This window comes from Aethalodelphis obliquidens, unplaced genomic scaffold (assembly GCF_003676395.1).
Source record: "Aethalodelphis obliquidens isolate GAN/ISIS:26980383/991018 unplaced genomic scaffold, ASM367639v1 scaffold2, whole genome shotgun sequence".
In the NCBI taxonomy this organism is placed as follows: Eukaryota; Metazoa; Chordata; class Mammalia; order Artiodactyla; family Delphinidae; genus Aethalodelphis; species Aethalodelphis obliquidens.
In genome coordinates, this window is record NW_020837946.1 from 13,823,909 (window position 1) to 13,830,898 (window position 6,990).

Here is a 6,990-nt window from a genome sequence, read left to right on the forward strand (position 1 = left end):
GTATGACAAATCCACAGGGAATCTAGAAACCCATAATCACAAATGCAACTTCTAAAAAGCACTTCTGCTTTCTAGGAGTACATTCTATTCTGGGGAAACCTGGGATGTCTAGCGCGAAGGAGACCCGAACCCAGAATCAGATTCCAGTGCATATCAGGGAATGCGGCAGCAACACATGGTTCAAACTTTGAAGCTTAGGGCCCAGGAGTCCAGACAGTTCTGGTCCCTCCTGGTCTGCTCTTAGAGTTGGGGTCACAGCTGGACCACTGAGTCAGGGGAATCTGCTGAACTGCAAGGTTGTGAGTCTCAGTGCCTGGGCCCGGAAGCAGATGGGGCCATGGCAGCTGTGTCCCTAGTGCGAGCAGTCATACTGACCAAGGCTCAAGACTGCGGTGGACTGTGCCTTCCCTGCAAGGCTGGGCTCCTGCAGCCACCACGGACTGGACCCGCCTGCACAAACCGGCCAAGACTCCCGGGAGACGTCTACAGTGGACTGATAGAACTTGAAGAACATGAGCAGGAATGCGAAGCACATGAAGACAGGCTTTGGGTAGAGTATTTATTAGTTAACATCAGAATTTCTGATACCCGATGTGCTGTAAATGAATTCTGTAGACTGAAAATGCGTCATAATTGATAAGTTTATAAGTCTCAGATTCTTTCATCCTAGAGCCAATGTTTCACTGGGCTTTGGGATAAAAGGAGTGGAGAACTGCATAGGAGTGGGGGAGTCTCTGTGGATGCATATGAGAAGAAACCTAATTTGAAAAGACACAGCGGTTATTATAAGTGTAACACCACCATGGCTTATCCTAAGGAGTAAGACCGCCATTGCTTGTCCAGAGGAAAATCGCTTGTGGGAAACAGGCCCAAAAGAGCAAAGCTGTTCAAGAAAATGTCACAGACTTAAGGATAAGATTTGATTTAAATACCAGTGGCCTATAATTCTGACAGTTTTTTTTTGGGGGGGTGGTCGTTTTATTTTGGTAAAAGCTGTTTTTCCTCAATATTCAGAGGTTTACTAAAAACATTTCTGTCATGATTTCCTTTTTGATTCAAAGGATTTAAGTCTCTCAAACTCTAGAGTCTGAAATCCACAACTTAAATGTATCCTGACTTAGAATGTTTTGCTTTTATCTTCCAAAGAAACATTTAGGAATGATGTAAATAACTGATTTAAATGTGCCTAAGAAGCAGATGAAGCAATGTTCTCTTATTAAAAAGTATGGGGCTTCCCTGGTGGCGCAGTGGTTGGGAGTCTGCCTGCCGATGCAGGGGACACGGGTTCGTGCCCCTGTCCGGGGGGATCCCACGTGCCGCGGAGCGGCTGGGCCCTGTGAGCTGTGGCTGCTGGGCCTGCGCGTCCGGAGTCTGTGCTCCGTGGTGGGAGAGGCCGCAGCAGTGAGAGGCCCGCGTACCGCAAAAAAAAACAAAGTATGTTTTTCCACGAAGCTGCTGTGGAAAGAAATTGTGACTGCAATGATTATCCAACTATCAGACCCTAGCTTTCTGAATGATTTCAGATAAATGACTGGTTTTTTGAAATATATTGTATATTCCCGAAGTATTTGCAATATTAATTAGGAGTTTTACTTTGGGGGCAAAAGTGTACTTTTTTTATAAAAATTTACTGGACAAAACAAAAGGATCAGAGAGTTAATCCTAGAGATTTAAAAATGATCTGAAAAAATTAAAATTTTGTCTTTGGTTCAACATCTCTATTACTCCCAATATCGTTTCCCCTAGATACTTACCGAGTGCTTTTAACGTACATGATCTCTTTATTTACTCTGTGAATTGGGTATTGTATTAGTTCGCTAGGGTTGCTGTGAGAAAATAGCACAGAATGGGTACCTTAACAACAGGAATCTAAATTCTCACAGTTCTGGAGGCTGAAGTCCTCGATCAAGGTGCAGGCAGGGTGCGCTTCCTCTGGGGGCCGTGGGGGGAGGATCTGTTTCAGGCCTCCCTCCTTGGCTTTCAGGTGGCTCCCCTCTTGCCAGTTTTTCCCCACATGGTCATCCCTCTGTGCAGCAGTGTCCCCTGTGTCTCTTCCTCTTATAAGGACAACAGTCAGATTGGATTAAGGTCCTACCCTAAGGGCCTCACTTTAACAATCATTCTTTAACAAGGTGAATACGGTAACAGTCTGAGATACTGGGAGTGGAGACCTCAACATCTGAATTTGGGGGAAACACAGTTCAGTCCATAACAGACATTATCTCCATTTTATAGAGGAAATGGAGGAAAATGAGGTCCAGGGCATTCAGTTGCCCAATTCTTTTACTACACCAATTTTACCTAACTATCTAGGAAATGTAGAAATTTGTGCGACAAAGAAAAATGGTGTTAGATTCAGTCTCTTACTTTAAATCACATAGAATCTATTTAAAATCAATATCAGAATTTAGCTACCACCCTACCTTCCATATGTACTGAGTTTGTAGGTTTTAAAATTATTTAGGATAAACGAATCTGAGACTTTAAGTCATCAAAGATAGCTTACCTTCAAACTACAGAATTAATCCAAGGCACATTTGGTATTAAAAATTCTAATATTAGACATTCTAAAATTCCAATATTCACTTAACTTACTAATAAATATGTTTTTTACAAACCTATTAGTTTCCAGTTGCTGCTGCAACAAACTACCACAAACGTAGTGACTTGAAATAACACAAATTTATTATCTTACAGTTCTGGAGGTGAGAGGACCAAAATTAGCCTCCCTGGGCTAAAATCAAGGTGTTGGCAGGGCTGCCTTCTTTTGTGCAGGCTCCAGGGGAGAATCCATTGTTTTGTCTTTTCTAGCTTCCAGGGCCTGCTGCCCACATTCCTCCTGGCCCCCTTCCACCTTCAAATCCAGCAGAGTCAGGCCGGGTTCCTCTTGTGCTGCCATCTCTCTGGTTCTTTCTTCTGCCACTTTGTTCTACCTATAACAACTCTTGTGATTACCTTGGGCCCACCCAGATGGTCCAGGATGCTCTCCTCATCTCAAAGTAAACTGATTAGCAAACAATTCCATCTGCAACCTTGATTCTCCTTTTCCAGGTTTCCTAACATATTGTATTGTCTGGGGATTAGCGGGACTGAGAACCCTGTGGCCTCTCCAAGTACAAAGGCCTCTTCATGTCTCCCGTCTCTTGTTTATAGAAAAGCTGAAGTCTCCCGGCACCCCCCCACCCCCCCGGAGTCACAAAGGAGCTTCCTCAAGCAGCTAATGATTAGGACAATAAAGTCACAGACTCAAGTGTCTGATGCACATTCCTGAGTTGTTTTACAGATACTGTGACTGCCACGGGAGGGAAAAAGCTGACTGCACGATGACCAGGCAGTAGCCATGACATAAACTGCTCCATCTTGAGCAATACTGAATCTATGGCTAACATAATTCCAAGAACTGGCCGTAAGAGGATGGGATTAACACTGCTGCTCATAATCTTTGTAGGCATCAAAATAATTGTAGCTTGTTCTGTCTGGTTATGTAAACAGGCAATTACAATGGTCAACAAAGAGATGCTTCAGACCCATGTTGACATCTACTCTAAGAATACGGTGCCCTATGTCAGCACGAAGAAGTTACAGAAGACCCACCTTCGCCCATAATCCCACAGCAATGGAATGATTCTCTGACAAGGGGGCGCTCATAAGCAGTTTTCGGCAGGAAAGAGATCTCTGCAGGAGGCATCCTCTTTGTTCTGTCACTAATATTAAACCAGGGACCCCCATGTGCTACTCATCTCCAGCCCTAACACACCTTTCAAAACTTTTGATCACACAACACCTTGCCTAATCTGTTGGTTCTTTCCATAGATCAAAGAAGTAGAAATGAAGAATAAGTAATTAACAGATAACCAGATCTTTTTCCTAGTTTCCCCTTCGGTCATCTCGTGAACAAACTGTGTGCACGAGATAGCATCTAAAGAAAAATCATGAGAAGTCAACAAGCCTGCACACAGCGGAGGGTGGTGATGACTCTGACCCCCCATCTCAATGATTAATGGAGATTACCTCCCTTTTTCCCTTTAAAAACTTCCTTGGCCAAGCAGAATCTTCAGAGATGGTTTCTGGGGGACGCTGAGTCCACCGCATCCCCAGATTGCCGGAGTTCTGACTACAAGCAGCTTTCCTTTCTGCCAACATTTGTCTCTCTCTCGAGTCCTGAGTTTTGAGCAGCTTTCTGAGCAGTGAGCAGCAGGACCCAGCAACAGGTAACATTAGGACCTGGGAATCTTTGGAGGCCTGTTATTCTGTTACCACAGAGCTTTTCAGTTCATTTCATCTTTCTTGTTCATATATTTTTGGTCAGCATTACACTTCAGTGATCTCTTTGGAGCTTTAGTCTTCAGCTAGTTTCCAATCCTGGCTATGTTATTGAGCTTATGGGAACATTGCTTTTTTTTGTTTTCTTCAGCGGCGCCAGTGTGGTGTGTGGGACCTTAGTTCCCTGACCAGGGATTCAACCCGTGCCCCCAGCAGTGGGAGCACAGAGTCTTAACCACTGGACAGCCAGGGAAGTCTGGGAACATTGCTTTTATGAAAAAGTGATATTTAATTAAATTTTTAAGTGGACCAAGCTGCCATTTTTCTAGAAATTAAGCATATATTAGGATGGAAATTCCAAGTAAAGACGTGTATTTTTTGGACGTGAAAAAAGTTCATGGTTTATTTATTTATTTTATTTTTAATTTTTTTTACGGTACACGGGCCTCTCACTGCTGTGGCCTCTCCCGTTGCGGAGCACAGGCTCCGGACGCGCAGGCTCAGCGGCCATGGCTCACGGGCCCAGCCGCTCCGCAGCATGTGGGATCTTCCCAGACCGGGGCACGAACCCGTGTCCCCTGCATCGGCAGGCGGACTCTCAACCACTGCGCCACCAGGGAAGCCCCATGATTTATTTTTAAATGGAAAAAACAGATTGCAGGGCAGTTAAACACAGAACTGAGAAAGGTGAAATTATTTATTACATCTAGCTTGTAAACAGGGAACTTACCTCATCATCTCTGAAGATTTGTTAAATGCCTACCTCCAGCTGACTCTGAGTATTGATTTTTTTTATTATAAAACAAATATTATTCCATTATAGTTATTCAGGAGAAGTTACCTGAACAAGCTGAAATAGCTCAGTTGGGAGAGCGTTAGACTGAAGATCTAAAGGTCCCTGGTTCGATCCCGGGTTTCAGCAGTAGTTTTGGGTTTTTGCACTAAATATAGTTTCCTGGCAGTCTTAACCAAAATATAAGCTTTAAGGGGAATATTTGGTTATTATGTTTTGAGTGGGTCAATGACATTTCAAGGAGGGGTGGTGTCAGGTGCCCTGGTGGGTCTTTTTACTAAACCCCCAATACCTTAGTACTTCCTGACTGTAATAATAACAGCTAACTTATCTTGAGTACTTGCTGTATGTCAAGCTATCCTTTAAGCTTTCTCTGTGTATTAACTTATTTAAAATGACCACTAAAATTCTTGATAACTACTTGTTAAATAAATGAACAGTTTGGTGCCAGAGGCCTGGCATGTGGTTGGTGCAAAATGACCTTTGCTTTGACTATCATTATTATTTCTGTTGTCTAAGAACTTTGCAAGCTAGAGCTATGAGATGTGAATTGTTTCTAAGGACCCTTTACTCCTCAAACTAACAAGGTAGTGTTAAAGGCCATCGTTCCCCTGTACACTCCGTATTAACAATTCCTTGTTTTATATGGTAGATGTGAATGGCTATTTTCCCATCATGTTTTAATTTCTGTGAAGGGATTTAGCTTCGATTCCAAAGGTTCTTACCTGGCATCCATAGGCAGTAGGAGGTCTTTAAAGTCTCTGAAACTGAATGTAAATTTGAGTGTTCATGTGGACATTTCCCTGGGGAGAATGTCAGGGGTATCATCAAATTTTAGGTTTGTAACCTAGAAGAAGTTTAGAAAAGTTAGATGTGAAAAGTCTCCTTACCACAAATACTTGCTGATAGTTTGTGACCCAACACTTGTGTTTTTCTAAGATGCTGAGTGATAGGGCTCTTCTTGATTATTGTGTCTTGCCCCTTGTCCAATGCTATCTACTGTGAGGGGGATTTCAGGAGGGAGCCCAAGTTGTCAACAAACTTTCCTTCTGTAATGGTGGTGGCTCTTGGGGACAGATTTTTCCACAGTAAAGCAGATGACCATTTTTTAGAGGCCCCTGCTACTTCAGGGTACCCTCTCCATGACCTGTCCCCCATCACTTTGTTTAATCTAAAGAGGTGAGTACCAGTACCACTTCTTTTTTTATACATTTTTTTTATATTGGAGTATAGGTGATTGACACTGTTGTGTTAGTTTCAGGTGTACAGCAAAGTGATTTAGTTATATGTATACATATATCTATTCTTTTTCTGATCCTTTTACCATGTAGGTTATTACAGGATATTGAGTAGAGTTCCCTGTGCTATACAGCAGGTCCTTGTTGATTATCTATTTTATATATAGTAGTGTGTGTATGTTAAAGCCAAACTACTAATTTATCCCTCCCCCCAACACTTCCCCTTTGGTAAGCATAAGTTTGCTTTCTAAGTCTGTGTGTCTCTTTCTATTTTGTAAATAAGTTTATTTGTATCACTTTGTTTAGATTCCACATATAAGTGATGTATGATATTTGTCTTTGTCTGACTTACTTCACTTAGTATGATAACCTCTAGGTCCATCCATGTTACTGCCAATGACATTATTTCATTTTTTATGGCTGAATAATATTCCATTGCATATATGTATTACATGTTCTTTATTCATCTGTTTTTATTTATTTATTTAAACATCTTTACTGGAGTATAATTGCTTTACAATGTTGTGTTAGTTTCTGCTGTATAACAAAGTGAATCAGCTATACATATACTTATATCCCCATATCCCCTCCCTCTTGCGTCTCCCTCCCACCCCTCTAAGTGGTCACAAAACATGGAGCTGATCTCCCTGTGCTATGCAGCTGCTTCCCACTAGCTATCTATTTTACATTTGGTAG

The 6,990-nt window shown here is 42.2% G+C and overlaps 1 non-coding gene across 1 annotated transcript; it reads left to right on the forward strand.

The window, feature by feature from the left end:
* The first annotated feature begins 5,112 nt into the window (after nucleotides 1-5,112).
* On the forward strand, nucleotides 5,113-5,185 carry TRNAF-GAA (transfer RNA phenylalanine (anticodon GAA)). Its single transcript has one exon. It is a non-coding gene; the product is annotated as a tRNA-Phe (tRNA).
* Nucleotides 5,186-6,990: the final 1,805 nt, after the last annotated feature.